The following is a 25,241-nucleotide window of genomic DNA, read 5'->3' as shown; positions in this document are numbered from 1 at the left end:
AACCTGTACTGATAATTTCTGTGCTCCTGTGCCAATTCCAGCATTTAGCTCTAGCCCTATGACTAAGGGAATAAACTGAAGGGCTGCCTTGTGTCTGGTGTGTGCCATTATCAGAATAGGCAAACTTTTTTTTTTTTTTTTTTTTTTTTTTTTTGGTACCAGGATTGCATTCAGGGGTGCTCAGCCATTAAGCCATATCCTATCTGAAGTGCATGTGGTAAAGATTTTCTTCCATTCTGTAGGCTCTGTCTTCACATTCTTGATTGTGTCCTTTGTTGAAAAGAAGTTTTTTAGTTTGAATCCATCCTATTTATTGATTTTTGATTTTACTTCCTATGCTTTCAAAGTCTTGTTAAGGAAGTCAGTTCCTAAACCAACATAATGTAGATTTGGGCCTACTTTTTCTTCTCTTAAGCACAGGGTCTTTTTCTAGTGCCTAGTCTTTGATTCACTTTGAGTTGCATTTTGTGCAGGGTAAGAGATAGGAGTTTAATTTCATTTTGCTACATATGGATTTCCAGTTTTCTCAGCACCATTCATAGTACTGGGTTTTAACTTTAATGTCTATAACTTTAGTCTTTCATGCATTTAATTGGGGTCAGTATTAGTACTGGAAGTTAGCCTTACATCCTGTCTGTCTATAGATTATGGTCTATATTATGTCAAACTAACTCCGGTTGTTATATTGAAAGTTGTACTTCTGTAAGGCACTAACAGACAACAGTTAAAGCTCATAAGGAAAATTCAAGATGAAATTAACAAGAGTAAAATCATATTGAGTTTGTATAATAGCTATGAACTAAGAAACATAATTTTTATAATTCCAAACTTTTACTTTAAACCTTAGTTTAAAGAACATCAGCTTGGTAAAATGTTCTTCTAAATCTTACACCTTAAAGACTTGTATACTTGAAAGATATGAATACTTTTAGTATACAAAGAAGCCAGTAATAGCACCACAATTACACTGATGTTTTTATACTGACCACATTTAACTTTTAAAGAAATTTCAGAATCTGTAATTAATGTAATACCCTAAAATAATAGTTCTTTTTTAACCACAGTAGTAAAAACCTGTATTCCTTTAAGACCAGTTGCTTTAAAGCATAAAACTTAACAGACACAAGAGATTATCTTGATAGATAAGAGCAGATTGTTTTTTAGATTTTTTATGGTTCTAATTAATTATAATGGCATTAGAATGACATTTATACATTTTGATAAATCATACATAAATAGAATATAATTTCTCATTTTTCTGATTGTACATATTGTAGGGTCACATTGGTCATGCAGTCGTTGTACATGAGGTAATATCTGTTTGATGTTTTAAGAAATCTTTGTTACTTTAACCTATAGAGAATCAATCTTTGGTTTATATCAGTACTTTAATATTTTAGGAAAAAGTCTTAAATAACTTTGTGCTAATTTTATATGTCTAACTTAGTTACACAAACTTTTTGAAATTTATCCTCCACAAACTTTCTGCAACTTATCTAGACATTTTGCAACTTTTTACTTTGCCACACAAGACTTTCTTATCCAGAAATATTTTTTCCTTCTGCTTTTCATAATAAAATAATTTCCATACCTAGAACCTTCTTATATCTCTTTCTTAGCTGTTGATCTTTTTCTTAATTCACACTCTGAAACAACCCTTATGAAATTTCTGAATTTTGACAAATTACTCCACTTTAATATGATGAAATATTTAATTTTATAGTATTTTAATTGAAGCCTAAATGAAACCTCTTATACTCTCTGTATATAAATTACACCTAATAGAATCTTAACTCTTAGTAAACTTGTTTTCAGTGAAGATACAGACAAAGCAATCTTAAACCTTTTTCCATTTACCAACTTATAAAAACACATATAATGTTTACAGATATTACCTTATGGAATTTAAGAAGCTAAGAGTACTTGATTTTATGTTTAACAGTTGATATTTTAGCACTTTAGCTTTGCAAATTAATCAGATATCTCCTCCCATTGATGTTAAATCTAATTCATTTATTTTTAACTGTAAAAACCCAATATATTAGACAAGTGCAGTTAACAGAACTAGCCATCTCTTCCTTGTTGAGTAAAAATCCTAGAAACAATGAATATTATATCCTAGACATTTTCTAGAAACCAACACTCTATTAGTTGTTTAATCACCTAGAAAAACTTGTGAGTTAGTAATTTTAAAGACGTATTTACTCTCACGTGTTTTTAAATTGAAACCTTTTTTAAGTCATGTGAACTGAAGGTATTTGAATCTATTTCTCATTTAAATTTTAATTTATGAGCACTCATTTACCTATATGCCATTTTTGATACCATGTACATGATTTGTGAACACAAGCACATGTAGACATAACACAATACACATACACAAAACAGACAGGAAACAAAGATCTTCTGGCTTTTTGAAGGTAAATCTCCTCAGGTAGGAGGCAGTGCTATTGAAGTTTATTAAAGCCTCTATTAAGGTTTATTTTCAGCCTCACCATGTCTATGTCCTACTTAGGATCTTATAAAAGGAAAATTTGCCAATGTATTTGAGAACTAACCCTTGATCATTGGCCTCTGAACAAAGAGCATAAAAACCTCTATAGTTAGACAAAATGTTTGGGGTTTTGTTTGTTTGGCTGGTTGGGAGTGGAGAGAAGGAATCTTATACTTGGCAATGGAGATATCTTGTTGGTTAAAACAAATGTCTCACTGAAAGTTATTAAAATATCAGTGGAATTATTTCAGGTTAAAACAGAAAAAAAAAGAAAAGAAAAATATATTAATTTAGGCATATGGAATCAAATGTGAATTCACCATAATACCATGAGCTCAAAAATATAGAATTTAAAAAATAAGAGTTTTTAAAAAAATGACCCAGCCATTAATTACTCTAATAAAGGAACAACCAGAACATCTTTATCAGACAGAATTTACTTTTTGGCTCAGATTAGCATTAGTTTAGATATTGAAAGAATGAGAGAGAAAGCCCTGAAATCATTGGGTAAAGATTCTCAAATTAAAGAAGACTTGATCATTCCATTTTCCCTCCTTGTGTGGTAGTGTTTAGGGAGAAACTTGTTAAGAAAGCAGTGTGGTAACATAGCCAGCCATTCGGGTCCAACAAGCAGTCTGGATTTACAATTGACACTTTTTTCCCTTTACTTTCTGCCTTTCCTTCCATAATCTCTGCCTGGGGCCTCACTCACAATGGAGGATACTCTCTTTTTGATAACTATTTGCCAGCTAGTTGTGCCCTTAAAATTTCTTAATGTTCTCTTTGTCCTTTGTGGTCCTCATACTCATAGGACCATGATTTCATATTATGCACCTCAATTTGAAGTAGGAGGCAAGCCTGTTAGTGCTCTGAGTGATGTCTCCACTAGAGAAAATAAATAATTTGGATTCCTGAATTAGGACAGATGAGGGATAGTTTTAATCTAATTAACTGAGACATTTTCTATTCTTTTTCATGCCAGCTGATGGAAGTACAGGAGAAAATCTGTCTTGTGAGAGTGTAGAGAAGGTAGTTTAAATTTTAAAGCTAGGAGAGATCTATCTTGAGAATCTCCCAAAGTTTCAAGATCTTGTCATAAAAGTTACCTCCTCCAGGGAAACTTAGGTTCCTTTTATCAACATTATTTTGGGCCTGCATTTCTCCTGCAATGAAGAGGTGGTTTGCTAAGGTATGTGACATATCCTGTCCTTAGAGGCCAAACAGTGCTGCAGGTAAATTGTTTCTTGGAAAAGAAAGCATGTGGGAGTCAGCACAGTGGGCACAGTTGATAGAAATATTATACATAACATTTATCATGCTCACTCCTACCCCCATCCTCCCTCACTTCTCCCCCTATCCTTACATGACTAGTGCAAAGGGTGGACTAAAGGTGGAGTGATTCAGAGTGGGATCGAAACTGCCCAGGGGTAAAGGCAGGAAGAAAGCGACCCAGGAGACATTCATTCATTAACAGCTCCTTGTAGGGAGGAACAGTTCCCTGGAGACACCTCACCTTCGTAACAGATAGAGGAGGGAGAAGTGTCCCAAAGGTGTTAACATTTTATTTCCTCCTGAATCAGCTGCCATCTTTCTGACCCAGTCATTTGTTACTTACACTGACTGTCTTTTCATCCCCCAGCCTCAGTCCTGCCTCTGAAAAGAGAAATCTTACTGCTGCATGGGAAAATGAACAGTGACCACTCTGTTTGCTTCAAGCGTAGAGCGGGTGTCATGGGGCAAGCAGTTTGGGTTTCCCTTTTAGGAATGTTTTGGATCAGTGGAGGGATCCGTGGCAAAATCTGGTTTGGAAATAATAGGTTGTAAAGTCATCTGGGGAGTGGGTGCTTCCATGAAAGAAAAAGATGTGAGTACTGGAATTAAGACAAAATAAGTGTTGCAGCATCTGGAATATGTCAATGAATGTCATGAAAATGATAGAAACTATTAAACTCTCACCAGGAGGTGTAAGAAATTGTTCCCATAACAAGGCTGGTGAGGACAAGGCCTTTATTTGGGAATGTAAATTATTAACATTGCCAGAGTTATCACAACATGTAGTTTTATAATGTCACAGATGACCCCATAAGATGTAGTTAAGCTATCTAATATCATCATAGTTTACAAAATACCTTTTTATTGGCATAACCTCTGTGCCATATATACAGATCCCTATATTTCTGTTACTTAAGGCTTTCTTAGGAAAATTAGTTTGGACTTTTATATGCCACATTACATCTTTTAGACCACTATGAGGGATAAATATTGGGGCTAGATAATCATACTAGCAGACACAGAAACACAAACTTGCCTGTGGGAAGCCATCCTTATCTAGCAGAATCAGATAAGTTGAGCCATGGGACACAGTGGCCTGGCTTCTAGGAACTAGTAGCCATGGAAGTATGTGGTGCTGTGTGGGAGTGGTTCCCTGTCTAGTTTCCCTGATAAAATGACTCCCCTAACTCCACACTACCCTGTTCATCACAGAAGAAGCTCCTCCCATTCCAGGCCCCTATACCTGTGTATCTATAAATAAAAAAGAACTGGGTGACTCCATGTTGTCAGAGGCCTGAGCTGGTATGGCCAGATCCGTCATGCCCCCTCTCTTTTAAAAAGAGTATTGGCTCTGTGTGTTTATTTTTTTTTTTTATTTTATTTTTTTTTTTTTTAAAGCTTCATGATTTTTTTTTTATTTTTATTTTTTTTTATTTTATTGTAAACAAATGGGATACATGTTGTCTCTCTCTTTGTACATGGCGCAAAGGCATACCATTTGTGTAATCATAAATCCACATACAATAATGTTGTTTGATTCATTCTGTTATTTTTTTCCCCTTCCCCCCACCCCTCCCATCCCTCTTTACCCTCTATACAGTACTTTCTTCCTCCATACTTGCCCCCCTCCCTAACCCTAACTCTAACCCTAACACTAACCCTTCCCTCCCCCCCATTATGTGTCATCCTCCACTTATTAGCGATATCATTCGTCCCTTGTCTTTTTGAGATTGGCTTATCTCACTTAGCATGATATTCTCCAATTTCATCCATTTGCCTGCAAATGCCATAATTTTGTCATTCTTTATGGCTGAGTAATATTCCATTGTGTATATATACCACAGTTTCTTTATCCACTCGTCAATTGAAGGGCATCTAGGTTGGTTCCATAGTCTGGCTATTGTGAATTGAGCAGCTATGAACATTGATGTGGCTGTATCTCTGTAGTATGCTGATTTTAGATCCTTTGGGTATAGGCCAAGGAGTGGGATAGCTGGGTCAAATGGAGGGTCCATTCCAAGTTTTCTAAGGAATCTCCACACTGCTTTCCAGAGTGGCTGCACTAATTTGCAGCCCCACCAGCAATGTATGAGTGTACCTTTCTCCCCACATCCTCGCCAACACCTGTTGCTTGTATTTTTGATAATCGCCATTCTAATTGGGGTGAGATGGAATCTTAGGGTGGTTTTGATTTGCATTTCTCTTATTACTAGAGATGTTGAACATTTTTTCATATGTTTATTGATTGCTTGTACATCTTCTTCTGTGAAGTGTCTGTTCATTTCCTTAGCCCATTTGTCGATTGGATTATTTGTATTCTTGATGTAGAGTTTTTTGAGTTCTTTATAGATTCTGGAGATTAGTGCTCTATCTGAAGTATGATTGGCAAAGATATTCTCCCACTCTGTAGGCTCTTTCTTCACATTACTGATAGTTTCCTTTGCTGAGAGAAAGCTTTTTAGTTTGAATCTATCCCAGTTATTGATTCTTGCTTTTATTTCTTGTGCTATGGGAGTCCTGTTGAGGAAGTCTGGTCCTAGCCCGACATGTTGAAGATCGGGACCTACTTTTTCTTCTATAATCTGTAGAGTCTCTGGTCTGATTCCAAGGTCCTTAATCCATTTTGAGTTGAGTTTTGTGCAGGGTGAGAGATATGGGTTTAGTTTCATTCTGTTGCATATGGATTTCCAATTCTCCCAGCACCATTTGTTGAAGAGGCTATCTTTTCTCCATTGCATATTTTTGGCACCTTTGTCTAGTATGAGAAAGTTGTATTTATTTGGGTTTGTGTCCGTGTCCTCTATTCTGTACCATTGATCTACCTGTCTATTTTGGTACCAGTACCATGCCGTCTTTGTTACTATTGCTTTGTAATAAAGTTGAAGTTCGGGTATTGCGATACCCCCTGCTTCATTTTTCCTGCGAAGGATTGCTTTAGCTATTCTGGGTTTCTTATTCTTCCAGATGAATTTCATGATTGCTTGCTCTATTTCTGTAAGGTACGTCATTGGAATTTTAATTGGGATTGCATTGAATCTGTATAGCACTTTTGGAAGTATGGCCATTTTGACAATATTAATTCGGCCTATCCAAGAACATGGGAGATCTTTCCATCTTCTAAGGTTTTCTTCGATTTCTTTCTTTAGTGTTCTGTAGTTCTCATTGTAGAGGTCTTTTACTTCTTTTGTGAGATTGATTCCCAAGTATTTTATTTTTTTCGATGCTATGGTGAATGGGGTGGTTTTCATAATTTCTCTTTCTGAGGATTCCTCACTTATGTATAAAAATGCATTGGATTTATGAGCATTGATCTTGTAACCTGCCACTTTACTGAATTCACTTATGAGTTCTAACAGTTTTCTGGTGGAATTTCCTGGTTCCTCTAAGTATATAATCATATCATCCGCAAATAGGGATAGTTTGAGTTCTTCTTTTCCTATTCGTATTCCTTTAATTTCCTTGGTCTGTCTAATTGCTCTGGCTAGAGTCTCAAGAACGATATTGAATAGGAGTGGTGAAAGAGGGCATCCCTGTCTTGTTCCAGTTTTTAGGGGGAATGCTTTCAGTTTTTCACCGTTTAGAATGATATTAGCCATGGGCTTAGCATAGATGGCCTTTACAATGTTAAGGAATGTTCCCACTATCCCTATTTTTTCTAGTGTTTTGAGCATGAAGGGGTGTTGTATTTTATCAAATGCTTTTTCTGCATCTATTGAAATAATCATGTGGTTCTTGACTTTAAGTCTATTGATATGGTGAATTACATTTATTGATTTCCGGATGTTGAACCAACCTTGCATCCCTGGGATAAAACCCACTTGATCGTGGTGCACTATCTTTTTAATATATTTTTGTATGCGATTTGCTAAAATTTTATTGAGAATTTTTGCGTCAATGTTCATTAATGATATCGGTCTGAAATTTTCTTTCCTCGATTTATCTCTGTCTGGCTTGGGTATCAAGGTAATATTGGTTTCATAGAATGAGTTTGGGAGGGTACCCTCCTCTTCTATTTCATGGAATACTTTGAGAAGTATTGGAATGAGCTCTTCTTTAAAGATTTTGTAGAACTCAGCTGAGAACCCGTCTGGTCCTGGACTTTTCTTTGTTGGTAGGCTTTTGATGACCTCTTCTACTTCATTACTTGAAATTGATCTATTTAAATTTTGTATGTCCTCCTCGCTCAATTTAGGCAATTCATATGTCTCTAGAAACCTGTTGATGTCTTCGAAATTTTCTATTTGGTTAGAATATAGATTTTCAAAATAGCTTCTAATTATGTTTTGTATTTCAATCGTGTCTGTTGTGATATTTCCTTGTTCATTCCGAATTTTGGTGATTTGGGTTTTCTCTCGTCTTCTCTTTGTTAGAGTGGCTAAGGGTTTATCAATTTTGTTTATTTTTTCAAAGAACCAACTATTTATTTTGTCAATTTTTTGTATAGTTTCTTTTGTTTCAATTTCGTTGATTTCAGCTCTGAGTTTAACTATTTCCTGTCTTCTACTACTTTTGGTGTTGGTCTGTTCTTCTTTTTCTAGGGCTTTGAGCTGAAGTGTTAGGTTGTTTATTTGTTGATTTTTACTTCTTTTATTGAATGCGCTCCATGAAATAAATTTTCCTCTAAGTACTGCTTTCATAGTGTCCCAAAGATTTTGATATGATGTTTCTTTGTTCTCATTTACCTCTAGGAATTTTTTAATTTCCTTCCTAATATCTTCTGTTATCCATTCATCATGTAATAGCATATTGTTTAATCTCCAGGTGTTGGAGTAGTTTCTGTTTTTTACTCTTTCATTTATTTCTAACTTCAAACCATTATGATCTGATAGAATACAAGGTAGTGTCTCTATCTTCTTGTATTTGCTTACATTAGCTTTGTGGCATAATATATGGTCTATTTTAGAGAAGGATCCATGTGCTGCTGAGAAGAAAGTGTATTCGCTCTTGGTTGGATGGTATATTCTATAAATGTCCGTTAAGTCTAAATTATTGATTGTGTTATTGAGATCTATGGTTTCTTTGTTCAATTTTTGTTTGGAAGATCTGTCCAGTGGTGAGAGAGGCGTGTTAAAATCACCTAGTATTATTGTGTTATGGTCTATTTGGTTTCTGAAATTGAGAAGGATTTGTTTGACATACATGGATGAGCCACTGTTTGGGGCATAGATGTTTATGATTGTTATGTCTTGCTGATTTATGGTTCCCTTAAGCAGTATGTAATGTCCTTCTTTATCCCTTTTGACTAGTTTTGACTTGAAGTCCACCTTATCTGTAATGAGGATGGATACCCCAGCTTTTTTGCTGAGTCCATGTGCATGATATGTTTTCCCCCATCCTTTCACCTTTAGTCTATGTGTATCTCTTTCTACGAGGTGAGTCTCTTGCAGGCAACATATTGTTGGATCTTTCTTTTTGATCCAATCTGCCAGTCTATGTCTTTTGATTGATGAGTTCAGGCCATTAATATTCAGGGTTATTATTGAGATATGATTAGTATTCCCGGTCATTTGGTTCATTTTATTTATTTATTTATTTATTTATTTATTTATTTATTTATTTATTTTGAGACGACTTGGTTCTTCCTTTATTTGACAATTCCTTTAGGATGGTTCCTCCCATTGCTGATTTGTTTCTTTGTTTTTCATCTCTTCCTCATGGAATATTTTGCTGAGAATGTTCTGTAATGCTGGCTTTCTTTTTGTAAATTCTTTTAGCTTTTGTTTATCATGGAAGGATTTTATTTCATCATCAAATTTGAAGGTAAGTTTTGCTGGGTATAAGATTCTTGGTTGGCATCCATTTTCTTTCAGGGCTTGAAAAATGTTGTTCCAGGCCCTTCTAGCTTTTAGGGTCTGGATTGAAAAATCTGCTGATATCCGTATTGGTTTCCCCCTGAATGTAATTTGATTCCTCTCTCTTGCGGCCTTTAAAATTCTGTCTTTATTTTGTATGTTGGGCATTTTCATTATAATGTGCCTTGGTGTGGGTCTGTTGTAATTTTGTATATTTGGAGTCCTATAAGCCTCTTGTACTTGATCTTCCATTTCATTCTTCAGATTTGGGAAATTTTCTGATAGTATTTCATTGAATAGATTGTTCATTCCTTTGGTCTGTTTCTCTAAGCCTTCCTCAATTCCAATAATTCTCAAATTTGGTCTCTTCATGATATCCCATAGTTCTTGGAGATTCTGTTCATGATTTCTTACCATCTTCTCTGTTTGTTCAACTTTGTTTTCAAGGTTAAATATTTTATCTTCAATGTCTGATGTTCTGTCTTCCAGGTGTTCTATTCTATTGGTTATGCTTTCTATGGAGTTCTTAATTTGGTTTATTGTTTCCTTCATTTCAAGGATTTCTGTTTGTTTTTTTTTCAATATCTCTAACTCTTTATTGAAGTGATCTTTTGCTTCCTGTATTTGCTCTTTTAACTGTCGATTGGTGCGATCATTCAGTGCCTGCATTTGCTCTTGCATCTCGTCATTTGCTTCCCTGAGCATTTTAATTATGTACATTCTGAACTCCCTTTCTGTCATTTCTTCTGCCATGCTGTCGTTGGGTTTCATTGATGTAACATCTAGATTTGTTTGCAGCATTTTCTTTCCTTGTTTTCTCATATTGTTCAGGTATCAGTGGACCGCTGTGATATTGCAGATTTCCTCTATTGTCTTATAATATCCCTGAAGATTTCTATTATATCCCCTCTTAGTCTTCAGTAGCCTGAAATCTTGGAGGAAGTTGATAATGCAGTGCTCCACAAGGGAGCTGACTCCCTAGGGGTGGTGGCCTTCTGGTGGGGTATATTCCCTGCTAGTGGGCAGAGGTACCTTCACTTGCTGATGAATGGTCATCCAGAAGGGAAGTAGGTTGTGGGCTGATGCAAGACCAGTTTGGGCCTGTGTCTCTGATTTTACGGTCCTTTTGGGAGAACCTCACCCAACAGGGAGGAGTCACCTGGTGGGGAGGTCTCGCTGGTCGGTTTTCCTCCCAGAGGTTCCGTTCAATTCACAACTACCGCCTGGGCTGGGCAGCCTTCTTCTGCAATGATCCCAGGGACCCGGACCTACCTCCTGGGCCTGGAAGCCTCACCCTTCACAAACGAATCTCCTTCGGCTGCCTCTCCTCAGAGAAGCTGCCTGCAGTCCTGGAGCCTTCGCTCCGCCCCTCAGTTTGTCTGTGGGGCCCTTCCACCAAGAAGCCGTCTAGGACCCTGCTCTGCACTTTTCACCTGGCTATGCGGCCCCTCCTCTGAGCAGCCACCTGGAGCCCCTTACAATCGCTCTGAGTCCCAGTGACCCGCCACACGCCTTTTCTTCCGGCAGCCACCTGTTGTTCCGTGCCGTCGCTCTAAGACCAAGTGACCCACCACGTACCACTTTCTCCACCAGGCAGTTACCCAGAGATCTGGTGCGTCACGAGTCCCAAGAACTCACTGTGCACCTTCTTGTCCCGACTGCCTCCCGTAGCCCTGGTGCAGTCACTTCGAGCCCAAGCACCCCGCCGCGCTCCTCCTCCTTCTCCAGACAACCCCCTATGTTCAGGAGCGGATGCTCTGGGGCCAAACCACTCACCACGCTGTTCCACCGGATAGCCAGTCGCCCAGAGCCCTGGCGCAGCTGTTCCAATTCCAAGCGACGTGCCGAGCCCGTATTTCTCCTTCTCCTCTGGGCAGCCCCCTGTGTTCAGGGGTGGTCACGTTCAGTCCAAACAGCTCACCAAGCACCTTCTCCTTTGGGCAGCCTCCCAGAGCGCGGGTGGGTTGCGCCGAGTCTAAGCGCTGTGGTGAACAGCCACCTCTTCAATGCTCCCAGCTGTCTGAGGTCACTGCTCCGGCGGGGGGGAGGGGCGCCTCGCCGGCAGTTCTACTTTGCAATGATCCCTGCTTTCGGGGTTACCGCCCTGTCCGGGGGCTACCGCCCCGTCCGCCTGCCCAGTGGGAAACACTCACCCAGCTTCTTTGAGTTGGTCCCAAGTCTCTCAATATCTCCTTTTCTTGAGTCCTGAACCCACGCTGCTCCTCCGGATAGCCGCCCGGAGCCCTGGCGCAGCTGATCCAATTCCAAGCGACGTGCTGAGCCCGTATTTCTCCTTCTCCTCTGGGCAGCCCCCTCTTCAATGCTCCCAGCTGTCTGTGATCACTGCTCCGGCAGGGGGAGGGGCGCCTCGCGGCCGTTCTACTTTGCAAAGATCCCTGCTTTTGGGGCTACCGCCCCGTCCAGGACTCCTGCCCCGTCCGGGACGTCTGCCCAGTGGGAGATTCTCACCCGGCTGGTTTGAGTTGGTCCCAAGGCTCTCTATATCTCCTCTTCTTGAGTCCTGAGTCCTGGAGCAACACGAAACGCAGCCACCCTCTAGTCCGCCATCTTGAATCCCCCTCTGTGTGTTTATTAATTAGGTAAGTTTATGGGTAATTGATTGATTTATAGCCAACACCATCCTCCGGCAGTTAACCCTTTTCTCATCCATGCAGGACATGGCTGAGAGACCCCCACACTTGCCTATGTAGGAGGTTAGGAAGATTTGTAGATCTTATATTGACTTAGAAAAAAAGCTTGTGACTCTGACAGTTTCTTTGGATAGTTATCAGGCATTCCTGTCTATAAAACTTACCTTTATAGCCTCCAGCTTTACTTACTTTTGGTGGAGGTTTATCTGCTATTTTGTGGGTGGTAATTGAAAAAGAGGGCTTGGGGCGAGGACCTGAACTAGGGGGCTTAAGGAGTGGAGAGTCAAGGCATCCCTTGATGTCTCCCCTCACCAGATAGAGTTCCACAGGAGAATGAGAGGGTATCCCTTCCAGCAATCCAATTGGTGGAGGACCCCCAGGGTCTGGATGAGCCTAAAGTGGAAGCTGTGGCAGGGCACCTCTGCGAGAGACCAGAAAGGATCTTACCTCTCTAAAGAATGAGAAGGCTGGTGTTGCATGCAGGAACAAATGGTAGAAAGTGGCCTCTGATTCAGAGGTCTGAATACATAAGAGAAAGAAGGAATTGGACCAGGTAGGTTAAAAGGAGGATGCCTCTAATATCAATAAAGGACATGGTACAGATCCTTGCTCCATCCACGTGGCAGTAGGCCATCAAAAATCTAGCCCAGGACTTGTGAAGGGCCTCCTTCTTTGAGTAGAAGGTGGAGAGAGAAAGAGAGAGAGAGAGAGAGAAAGAGAGAAACAGTCAGTCTGGGAATTCAACTGTGCTAGCCATGGCTGGGGCTTCCCTGACCTCAGAGAGCCATAGAAGTGCTGGACCATTGTCAGTCACTTTCCAGGTCTCAATGGCCATTTAACATGACTGTTAGGAAAAAGATAGAAATGGGAGGGAAATATGAAAAAGTGGTTAGAAATTCATTGGGAAGGGAAGGGGTAATGAGCCCCAAACTCCTGTTCCCAGGTTTGGGCGGCAAATGAGAGCACATGAAAGAAAATACAAAATGAAAAAGGAAATGGAGACAGACCTCAACCAACCAGCAAAGCTTTATTAAGCGAGAGAGGGACACTTTCAGGGAAGCTTTATTAAGCAATGGCATATTTTCAAGGGGTAAATGGTGACAGGCTCCAACAAGGGTCTGGGTTTTATAGGGTTTAGCAGGGCCAGGTCATGGAAGGAGTTTTGGTGGTGGTCTCAGTTCAGGTAGGGCAGAAGGGCAGGTTGGGAGCAGTTGTAGATAAGGGAAGTTTGCTGGGGCCTATTGTCCATATCTTTAATAAGTAACTTAGCAAGACCCTGTCTCAAAAAAAATGAAATAAAATAAAATAAAAGGGGTAATAAAAGGGGTAGGGATGTGGCTCACTAGTTAAGGGCCCATGGTACCAAGAATACCACAGAAGTGATATGTCATAGTTGAGGCATGTGATTTGAGTTTTTCCCTTTAATGGTAATGGTGATGTTGATTATTTGTTAAGATGGTATCTGTCAGGTTTCTCAATTATAAAATTAGGGTTTTTTTTTTTTTTTATTTCGTAATTACTAAGTGATGTACATATCTTGTACAACTTTTAATTTAGAATCTCTTGATTTTTTGAGAATCTATTAATTACTATAATGTTTGTAAAATGGTGATTTTCTAGCATCCATCATTATTCTACATTCATTAATTGACAAATGAAGGAAAAACTTTCTCTTCTCCTGCATTTATAATCTATTTATCCTTATTCTTACTTATTTCAGTATAAAACTCATAGATTCTTATTTTAATGCATTGCATTTTATTACTATTATTTATTTTTATATTGAAATTGTTCCAGATTTGCCTGTAATCCCAGTAACTTGGCAATTTAGCAAGACCCTGTCTCAAAATAAAATAAGAGCTGGGTGTAGCTCAGTGGAAGAGATCTTACCTTCTATGTGAGAGGCCTTAGCTTCAATACCCAGTATAGTATAAAAAGGAAAGAATAATTTTTTCCAGATTTGACCAGTAGGAGTCTCTTCAAAGTGACTTTATATCATTTTGACATATCCCCATCATCTTATGAGCACTTTCTTAATTTCTGGGATTATTAAATATTCCAAGATAGTCTTTTTGTTTTCCAGATTCATCTCTGGGAGTAATCTTTATTCTAAGATCTGAATGCAAAGTATATTAATAAATACTGGGATTTCTTTGCTTCTAGGCCATCTCTGTGACCATAGTTACCATATATTTGTATGTATATGGTTAAGTGAAATCAGTCAGATACTTCTAATCCAGGAACGGAGAGTTAATTCTAGTCCTCCCTATTTATTTTCCCCCCATAGTAAGAAACCTGAGAACACTATTATCCTTAATATATTTAGTCATTTGCTAACTTGTTACACGGAAAGTATTTTCAAAATTACTAACTCATAACTTTTGTAAAATAAGCCTCCCATGAAGTCATCACAGAAAGAAAACAGAGCAGTATCTCTTATGAATATAGATGTGAAAATTCTCAACAAGATATTAAATAACCAAATCCAGTAACAAATTTATAAAGGAATCATACACCAAAGATAAACAAAAGGAACAGCAACAACAAAAAAGAATTATAAATCATAACCAAGTTGGATTTACCTCAGAAAGTCAAGATTGTTTTAACATACAAAAAAATCAATAGAATACAGAACAATAACCACTTGCATTTATGTCCATGAATTTGTGTATTCTTACTTTTTTCAGTGGGTTATACTTCATTATTGTTATTACTTATTTTGATGCTCATTTTTCAAAATGCACACATTACAAAGACACTTTAAAAAAATCCAACACACCTTCATGATTAAAAAAAAAAAAAAAACTAGGAAAAGAATTTTCTCCCCCTGCTAAGATGTCTACACAAACAACTTTAGTTAATATGATACTTATTAGTGAAAAGTTGGATGTATTCTCCCTAAGATCAGGACAGTCAAGATGTCTTCTCTTACCAGGACAATTAGTCAGAAAAATAAGAAGGCATCCAGGTTGGAAAGGAAGAAAGAGAACTATCTCTCCTTATAGATGACATGGTTATGTAATAGAAAATCTCAAGAAATTCACTAAAAAACTATTGGAACTACCAAACAAATTTACCAGTGTTACAGGATATAAAAGCAATTTTAAAAGTGAGTTGTAATTACACTCAAAGTATAAAATGAAATAACAGTTCTGTTTAAAATTCTATCAAAAGAATCAAATAGCTCTTTCATCACACCATACTCAAGAAATGAATTCAAATTTGATAAAATATGTAAAAGTAAAACCTAAAATAATAACTCTTAGAAGAAAACATGGGATACTATATTGCAAGTCATATATCTAATAAGAGAATTGTATCTAAAATATATAAAGATTATCTCAATAAAAAACAACTCGAAAGTGGGCATTGAAATAAATGGACACATTTCTTCAGAGAAGATATATGGACAAACAACAAGCACATGAAGATATACTGAACATCACCAACCATTAGTAAAATGCAAATCAAAACCATAACAAAGACAAAAATGATGACAAATGATAACAAATGTTGGCTACTATGTGGAGATATTGCACCCACAAATAGTGTTGGTGGGAATGTAAACTGATACAGCCCCTTTGGAAAACAGTTTGATCATTTCTTAAAAGATTAAGCATGATAATATGACAGCAGATTCCACACTTAGGCACATACCCAAGAGAAATGAATGCAGATGTTGTATTAAAATTTATATAGCAAATGGTCCTCTGTGTGATATATGTGATATAAATTTCATATGTGGACCAGCAGTAATGTATTTATGTAATTTACATGTATTGACATTGAGGAATGTACTCAATTTTTTTTAAACCTGAAAAGGTTTAAGTCTAGAGTCCATTGCCTTAGAACAGTGTACCAGATTCAAGGATGTTTATTAAAAGACTAATTTCTGGGACCCAACCTCAGAGTTTCTAGTTCAATAAGTTTAAGGTAGAGTCTGAAAATTTGCATTTCCAAACAATTTTCAGGTGATGCCAGTGATGCTTGTCCAGGTGCCATAATTTGAAAATTTAGATCTCTCCCTTGTTGTGCCAAAGCTCACTTACAATGTTACAATGCCTGTGCAAGTATATATATATTCAGGCCCCATTCCCTAGAAATTATGCATCTATGGGCCAAGAATTAACCTCAGAATTTGTGTTAACAGTGACTAAAAATGATTCTGACTCAGCATCCTGAAGATCATCACATTTTGAGAATCCTTTGTGAGTTACAGAAGAGAGTGACAAGACACCAAAGGTCAGGCAGGGAAAAGCACCACTATTCCTTTTGCAAACAGGAAAACCGTTCAGATGTTCTCAGAGGCTGGGAATAAATTCAGAGCCAGAAAATTTTTCTCTGTATTCCCTTTTAAACCACACTGATGGAGAAAAAAAGATATGAGCCAGTGAGAAGCTTTCAGTAAAGTAGAAGTGTTTGAGAGCCTTATCTTTGGGAGCTAGATTTTACTTTGTTTGAAACACATTTCCAGGAATATAAAAATTACAAAGGATCTTTTTTGTGTACCACTGTTATTCTTTTAAAACTATACACTTGAAAAACTGTTTCTTTTTCATTCGAACATTATAACCTTCACATACATTTTTTAACTAAAAAAATTGGCAAAGAAAGAAAAATATTTATCCCTAGTCTAACTATTAGGGTGAAACTTGTGAATTCTTTACAATATTTTTTTAGTACAGAATTGAGTTATTGTTATTATTTGGTTTCTTGTTTTCTTTATATTAATGATGGTGCTATATGTAATGTTTTATTTCCTTTTTCCTCTAGAAGTACTTGTCATAAATATTTCCCTATGGTTTTTAAAATATAAGCATAATCCATTGAATTATAGTTGTATACTATATTATATTTTTCAATATTTTGGAGTTATAGCTCATGTTTTTCATTAGATCCATAGAATTTTTTTAGTTGGAAGTTATAGAAGTAGATTTCATTTTTCCCATTTAATAGAAAATTAAACTAACTTTCCCAAAGTCACAAAATGAAAAAGTGGCAAAGTTAGAGCCAAAGCCCAAGTTTCCTTGCTCCTATTGTACTGATTTATTCTACTGTGTTGTACTATTTTCTCTAATAGTTTTAAAGTGTACTAACAAGAATGTTAGATTTAAGTCAACAACCTTGTTTTCTGTTGTTCTATAGGCATTTAATTTTTTTTCTCTCTTCCCTGCTTTTGGATATTTTGACTATTTTGTATGAATCTGTTTTCGCTTCATGAATGATAAACTGGACATATCCCACTGGGGTTGGGGGGAAGCATCCTGGGATACCTCTCAGTGGTAGAGCATTTGCCTCACATGTGGAAAGCCATGGTAAGTACTGGGAAAAAGAATAAAGCAAGAATGAAAAATTTAGTAGTTTCCCTAGGATTTGAAATATACATCTTTAGTTTTATACTAGTCTATATTAACCTACCTTTTTTTTTTCAGAAAAAGCTTTAGAACAATACATATATCTATATAAATAGATATCTGTATTTATAGATAACAAATATATATGTATATATATATTGTGTGTTTGTGTGTCTGTGTGTGTGTGTGTGTGTGTGTGTGTGTGTGTGTGTGTGGTGCTGGGCATTGAAACCAGGGCTTCATGCATGCTAAGGCAAATGCTTTATCACTAAGCTACATCTTCAAGCCATAATAAAATAAGGTACATAACAGATATATAATTTCAAAAAATATATCTTGTTAAATTATCATAAATATGACATTTGTACACTACTGACATCTATAATAATAAAATAAATGTATTTCTTATATCTTTCTTGATATTTTTATAATGCAAAGGCAACCAAAAATGTTGTGTTCCTTAGCTCGAACATATCAAAAAGTGTTGCAGTGGACAAATGTGAATACTTAATTACCTATTCTAGACATCCCCATTAGCAACATATACTTTTTGAGAAAAGTATGCTCCAAGTTTTTCTTTTTAAATGCATTGTTGTAAATAAAGCAGGCTTGAGGTCATAGTATATCAAAGCTTGAATGACCAAATATTGATCCTTATTTTAAAACTAGCATAAATTTTGAACTGTGAATTTTACTAAAAGAACATGAAACTGGGTTGTTCATGTACATTTATGATTTCATTTTTATGCCTTTGCTATCAATGTAATATAGTTGTTGAACCTTCAAGTTAGAAAGGGCCTCAGTAGCTTGTTAAATTCAAAAGCTTTATTGAACAGAGATGGAAAGAGACTATACTACTTATCATTGCTGCATAATAAACTACCCCACAATTTAATGACTGAAAGCAGCTACCACTTATCTCACAGATTCTGTGGCTTCGGAAATCCTGGCATGGTTTAGTGGAACCTTCTGACTCAAAGCCTTTCACAAGGCTCCAGTGTATTGGTTGGGCTGTGGTCTCATCTTGAGGTTGGACTGAGAGGATACACTTCCAAGCCCATTTACATGTCTGCCATCAGGATCCTGTTCCTGAAGTGCTGTTGGAATGAGCCTTATATTCTCAGTGGCTGTTCCTGAGAACATCAGTTCTTAAAGACCTGTCATAGGACAGCTTCCCAGCATGGCAGCTGGCTTCCCTCAGTGTGATAGAGAGAAGACAGGGAAGAAAATCACAGAGAACCTATTTATAACTTAAGCTTGGAAGTGCTGTATCATTGCTTTTACTGTATTCTTTTTTATTTGAAGTGAGTCATAACATTCAGCTTACAATCAAGGGGTAGGGATTAAACAAAGGCATGCATACAGAAAGGGGATCATCAGAAGCCATCTTAGAAGCCCCTACCACAAAGGCCCCAGTCATGAACTATCTATAAAGTCATACATACAGTTTGTTAGTGTCAAAGCAGAAATGGTCCTCTGATCTCTCAATTTCCAATCCAGTGTTCTTTCAGATTTTCTCTATTTATTAAAAAAATAAAAATTGATGAAACAGTAATCTTTACTCCTTGAGAAGAGAAATTACTTTCAATTTCTTACAACTCAAAAGTTATTCATAATATTACAATGGGGAAAAATTTAAAGAAGAAAACTTAGCATGAAATCATTACTAATTTCATTTTCCCACTCAGTGGAAATCTATGCCAAGTAAAGAAAAAAGGCTGTAAGGGAGAACTGGAGATATTGATAGCTACTGACTTAGACACTCCCAGTTAAGACTTAAAGATGCACAACTAGATCCAGATTTTGTGGTTGAATGCTTCCGTTATAAACCCACAGTTTTAAAAAAATGATAGATATAAATATTAATATGCTCCACAAATCCTTATATTAACTTCTATTATGGCACAAATAAAATAGGCTGATGCCTGGAAGGAGAGTTAATAAGCTTTTTAAATGTGAATGGCAATAGTAATACAGTGCTTGCAATCCAGTAGTGCTTATTATTATCAAATGTTGAATAATAAAACTTGGAGAGAGATGCAGATACAGTGGCAAAGGAGATATACCAAATTTATGATTTATTAAAATGTATATAAATAAATAAGCATCCCATTATTCCTATTGATTTCCTCTTAGTTTTGTGTCCTTAGAGCAGTTGATAACTCAAAAGGAATTGATAAGAACCAACATCCAGTCATCTTTATTATTTTATAACTGTACTAAAAAATGACCAACTAATGTATACCTAGCAATGATTTATTATGCCTCTACTCAAGTGCTAATATTTTTTGTTTAAGAAAGGTAAATTGATTTTTCTTATGGCCAAAAACAAAATCTATGACAGAAATACAAGACAACTATTCTTATACTGGTTAAGATATAAAAAAGTACAGGAAGGGGACAAAAGGAACAAGAAATACCATGATGTAGAATTATTATATTATTGATGAGTACAACATGATTTTCAAAAAACTGCTTTTTATGATTCCACCTTGTCATTGCAAAAGTTACCACTTCATAGAAACTTTCCTTGACTACCCTATCTAAACTTGCTCCTTCCTATTGCTGTCATTATCAGGCTATCCTGTAATTATACACTTAATTTATAGCACTTAGTTATTTTTTAATTGTCTGTTCTTTCTCCATGAGAACATATATACCACGAGAACAGAGACTTTATCTTTTTCATTCCTGGATTCTCGGAACTTAAAACAGTTCTTGAAACAGTTCTTGAAACACAGTAGGTACTTGATACTTATTTGCTGAATGAATACAGTATTCCAAACACATAGAGCAAAAGAATCTATGTCAGAGCTTTCCACTTTCACCCTTTCCTGTGTTGGTAATTTTTTTTAAAGCACCACTTCCTAAAAGAAATACATAATAGTTCTGATTATTATTAGGGATAATTATCTCCAAACAATTTAATAAGTATTTATATGTAAAAATCTTAGAATCCCTTAAGGGGAAAAAACTATGCATGAATTTAAGGAAGATAAAATTTTATTTCTTCTTAACCATGGTTACTTACAAATGGGAGATGAGTACCTGTTATGCTCTACACAACTTTCAAACAGAATGTCCTATTGATTATTATGTATTATAGCAACTGCCCAGAATCCAACTTCACAAAAATATGTCAGTGAAACAAATGTAGTGTGAACTACTACTCAAACTGTAAACTGTCACAGCTAATATTTTGTATGGTATCCAATAAATGTTCAATGAAGCTGTTTCCTTCAAAAAATTAAAACATCCCACAGAATCCTGAGGAATAATAGTTTGAATAGTTTAAATTTATCTCATTTTTTTTATGTTGTAAATTGAAACAATGGAAAGAGAAGCAAGCCAGGTGGGACAAGAAGCAATCTAGGATCAGAGCCATATTACCAGACAAGGATTAGATAAATCAGTCACAATCAACACTTAAGAAATTAGACTTAAGGCATATTAAGTATTGGATCAGAGTCAGGATGCCACATAAGATTAGGCAGCTACCATGACTTGATTTTAGTATCAAAACTGTAGTGTTTTTCAGCATGATATTGGTACCAAAATAGACAGGTAGACCAAGGTACAGAATAGAGGACGCAGAGACAAACCCCCATAAATACAGTTATCTCATACTAGACAGAGGTGCCAAAAACATACAGTGGAGAAAAGATAGCCTCTTCAACAAATGGTGCTAGCAAAACTGGAAATCCATATGCAGTAAAATAAAACCAAATCCCCTATCTCTCACCCTGCACAAAACTCAACTCAAAATGGATCAAGGACTTAGGAATTAGACCAGAGACCCTGCACCTAATAGAAGAAAAAGTAAGTCCAAATCTTCATCATGTCAGCTTAAGACCAGACTTCCTTAACATGACTCCCAAGAAATAAAAGCAGGAATCAATATTTGGGATAGATTCAAACTAAAAAGTTTTTTCTCAGCAAAGGAAACAATAATGTGAAGAGAGAGCCTACAGAGTGGGAGAAAATATTTTCCACACACACTTAAGATAGAGCACTGATCTCCAGAATCTATGAAGAACTCAAAAAACTACACCGAGAATACAAATAACCCAATCAATAAATGGGCTAAGGAAATGAGCAGACACTTCACAGAATCTACAAGCAATCAACAGATTTATGAAAACATGTTCAACATCTCTAGTAATAAGGGATATGCAAATCAAATCTACCCTAAGATTTCATCTCACCCCAATTAGAATGTCTGTTATCAAGAATATAAGCAACAATAGGTGTCAGCGAGGATGTGGGGGAAAAGGCACACTCATGCTGGTGGCATTATAAATTGGTGTAGCCACTCTGGAAAGTACTATGGCGATTCCTTAGAAAATTTGGAATGGAACCACCATTTGACCCAGCTATCCCACTCCTTGGCCTATACCCAAAGGACTTAAAATCAGCATACAGATGTACAGTGACACAGGTACATCAATGTTTATAGCAGCTCAATTCACAACAGCTAGATTGTGGAACCAACCTAGATGCCCTTCAATAGATGAATGGATAAAGAAACAGTGGTATATATACACCATGAAATATTATTCAGCCATAAAGAAGAATAGAATTATGGCATTTGCAGGTAAATGGATGGAGTTGGAGAATATCATGCTAAGTGAAGTAAGCCAATCCCAAAAAACCAAAGACTGAATGATTTCTCTGATAAGTGAATGATACATAATGGTGGGGAGTAGGGGGTAAGGGAAGGATGGATTGTGTAGAGGGAAATGAGGGGTGGGGAAGGAGCCGGGGGAAGGAAAGATAATAGAATGTGATAAATATCATTACCCTGTATAGATCACAATGGTATGACTCTACTTTGCATACAACCCGAGAAATGATAATTGTACCCCATTTTGGGTACGATGAATCAAAATTTTTTTAAAAACTGTAGTGTTTTAAACTTAAGGTATTTTTGTCATGTTGAACATTGAAAATGAGATTGTGCTAGATGACTTATTCAGGTCCCTTGTAAATTTCTTGGTAAAATGGTCTACATAAAGTAGCAGTATTTTTTGATTGATGCAATTTTACTGCTAAAAAGAAACCTAGAAATTTTCTCTTTAAATTTCTTCTATATTATTCTAGTTTCAATGAAGCTTAGTTCCACAGTTGATTTTATGTACAAAGGTAAAGCAGTTCTTTTAGAACTTAAAAACTTGTTTTTAATGAACAAGGAAATTCTATGGTTACCATGATATAAAATTTCATGATATCAAATCCAATAATGTAATACAATTTTTTCTTAAGATATATGTATATTAGAATTTTTAATATAGTCAAGCTTATGATGAATATTATTAAAGCATGTAATGCATTTTTACCATATGCTAGCCTTTATAATTGTTTTCTGATTCTTAACCTCCCATAATCAGCCACTAATAGTTAGTTATTAAAACATCCCTAATTTATATCAACTTATAACAACAAATAAAACATAATACCAGATTTCTGTAGTTTTAGCAAGATTGTGGTATGAAATCCTTGTATTATGTTAGCTTATTTACAAATACATCTCTGATGAAAATGCGTTCAAGAATAAAAATTTTTTAAATTACTAATTTTGTTGGGTATGATACATGATTATGTTGGAAAAAAGAAAGCCCTTTTCTGTTAAAGATATATACTGAAATAGAGGTGAAATATGATTCTTTGGAATTTTCTTTAAGATTACAACAGAATTCATTCTAACACATGTCCTACTGTGGTACTAATTGAATTGCAAATTAATTTTACCTTGATTTTAAATTCAACATTTATTTCATATTTAGGCTTCCACCCTACCTATATTTTACATGCTTAGTTAAGGGAATGCCCTTTCCAGTATAGAGCTTTTACCTCAAATCTCAGCATACTACAGAATCTTGTTTCTTATCCCTCACTCCCACCCATTCTAGCCAAAATCTCTCTTTTCCATAGGCCAGAAAAAGGGATTAATGTATTTCTAGATTTTTTTTTTTTTATAGTTACAGATTTGGGTAACTTTATTTGCATTTATAGTGATTTCCTAAGGCCATAGATAACTTAAATTTCCATTCTTGAGGTTAATATTTTTTTTTCTTTTTTTTTTTTTTTTATTGTAAACAAATGGGATACATGTTGTTTCTCTGTTTGTACATGGCGTAAAGGCATACCATTTGTGTAATCATAAATTTACATAGAGTAATGTTGTTTGATTCATTCTGTTATTTTTTCCCTTCCCCCCACCCCTCCCACCCCTCTTTACCCTCTATACAGTACTTCCTTCCTCCATACTTGCCCCCCTCCCTAACCCTAACTCTAACCCTAACACTAACCCTTCCCTCCCCCCCATTATGTGTCATCCTCCACTTATCTGCATAAATCATGTGAGTATAGCATGAAGCCCACCCCTACAGAACTATGCAGTGCTCTTTTGAAGTTGGATTAAGTACCCACTGAGCAGGGTGTACCCATTAAATTATAGAATCCTAGAAACACATATTGCTGATAATTTTGAGTTTTAATAGGATTGTCTCTACTATGAAAGATTTCAAGAATATATGTTATGTTCCTATAAAACTGTTTGTAGGTTAATTTAGTATGAAAAGAGATGAGCTGCCTTTCTGCTGGAACCGCCATATTCCAATACTTCGCCAAAATGACAAACACAAAGGGAAAGAGAGGAACCTGATGTATGTTCTCTAGGCCTTTTAGAAAACATGGAGTTGTTCCTTTGGCCACATATATTGCGAACCTACAAGAAAGGTGATATTGTAGACATTAAGGGAACAGATACCGTTCAAATAGGAATGCCCTATAAATTTTATCATGGCAAAACTGGGAGACGCTACAGTGTTACCCAGCATGCTGTTGGCATTGTTGTGAATAAGCAAGTTAAGGGCAAGATTCTTGCGAAGACAATTAACGTGTGTATTGAGCATATTACCACTCTAAGAGCCGAGACAGCTTCCTGAAACATGTGAAGGAAAATGATCAGAAAAAGAAGGAAGCCAAAGAGAAAGGTACCTGGGTTCAGCTGAAACACCAGCCTGCCCCAACCAGAGAAGCACATTTTGTAAGAACAAATGGAAAGGAGCTGAGCTGCTGGAACCTATTCCCTATGAATTCATGGCATAATAAATGTAAAAAAAAAAATAAAAGCCTGTGAACTTAAAAAAAAAAAGATATGTGCTGATTTTCCTTCTATTTCCAGAAAAGATCTGTTTAAACTATGAAGATTTTGCAACATGTATAGAAAAGTAGTATCTCATAAAGTATTTTAATTTCTATTAATTTATATAATAAGGTTTCTTATTAATGTACTTGAAATATAATATTAAAATACCTCTTAACTATATGAAATTCTAGAAAAGTCAAAACTATGAAGACTGAAAAGATCAGTGGTTGCCAGGACATAGTAGGGAAAGAAGGGATAAATAGAGGACAGAGGATTTGTTTAACAGTGAATATTTTCTGTATAATACCATAAAGGCAAACATATGCCATTATATATTATTCAGACCCATAAAATGTACTCCACAGAAGTAAACACTAATGTAAACTATAGAATTTGGGTTATATTATAGATTCACCAGTTATAACAGGGATAATATTGTGGTTTAGAATGTAGACAATAGAAGAAACTGGCAGGGAGGCAATGGTTAGGTAGGTATATGGCAAGTCTCTCTAAAACTTTTGCTTAATT

General features: G+C 36.2%; 1 protein-coding gene and 1 pseudogene across 2 annotated transcripts in view; both read left to right on the top strand.

Annotated features, from left to right (window-relative positions):
• The window catches only part of GSTCD (glutathione S-transferase C-terminal domain containing), a 183,661-nt gene that overhangs the window by 95,206 nt on the left and 63,214 nt on the right, over positions 1-25,241 (top strand). The gene's annotated exons all lie outside the window — the stretch shown is intronic.
• Positions 23,912-24,673, top strand: LOC306670229 (large ribosomal subunit protein eL21-like; annotated as a pseudogene). Its single transcript has one exon. The product of its transcript is annotated as a large ribosomal subunit protein eL21-like (transcript).

Source organism: Sciurus vulgaris, assembly GCF_902686455.1.
Source record: "Sciurus vulgaris genome assembly, chromosome: 9".
Classification (NCBI taxonomy): domain Eukaryota; kingdom Metazoa; phylum Chordata; class Mammalia; order Rodentia; family Sciuridae; genus Sciurus; species Sciurus vulgaris.
Note: the sequence above shows the minus strand (reverse complement) of the source record. Positions and strands in the feature narration are given on the sequence as shown.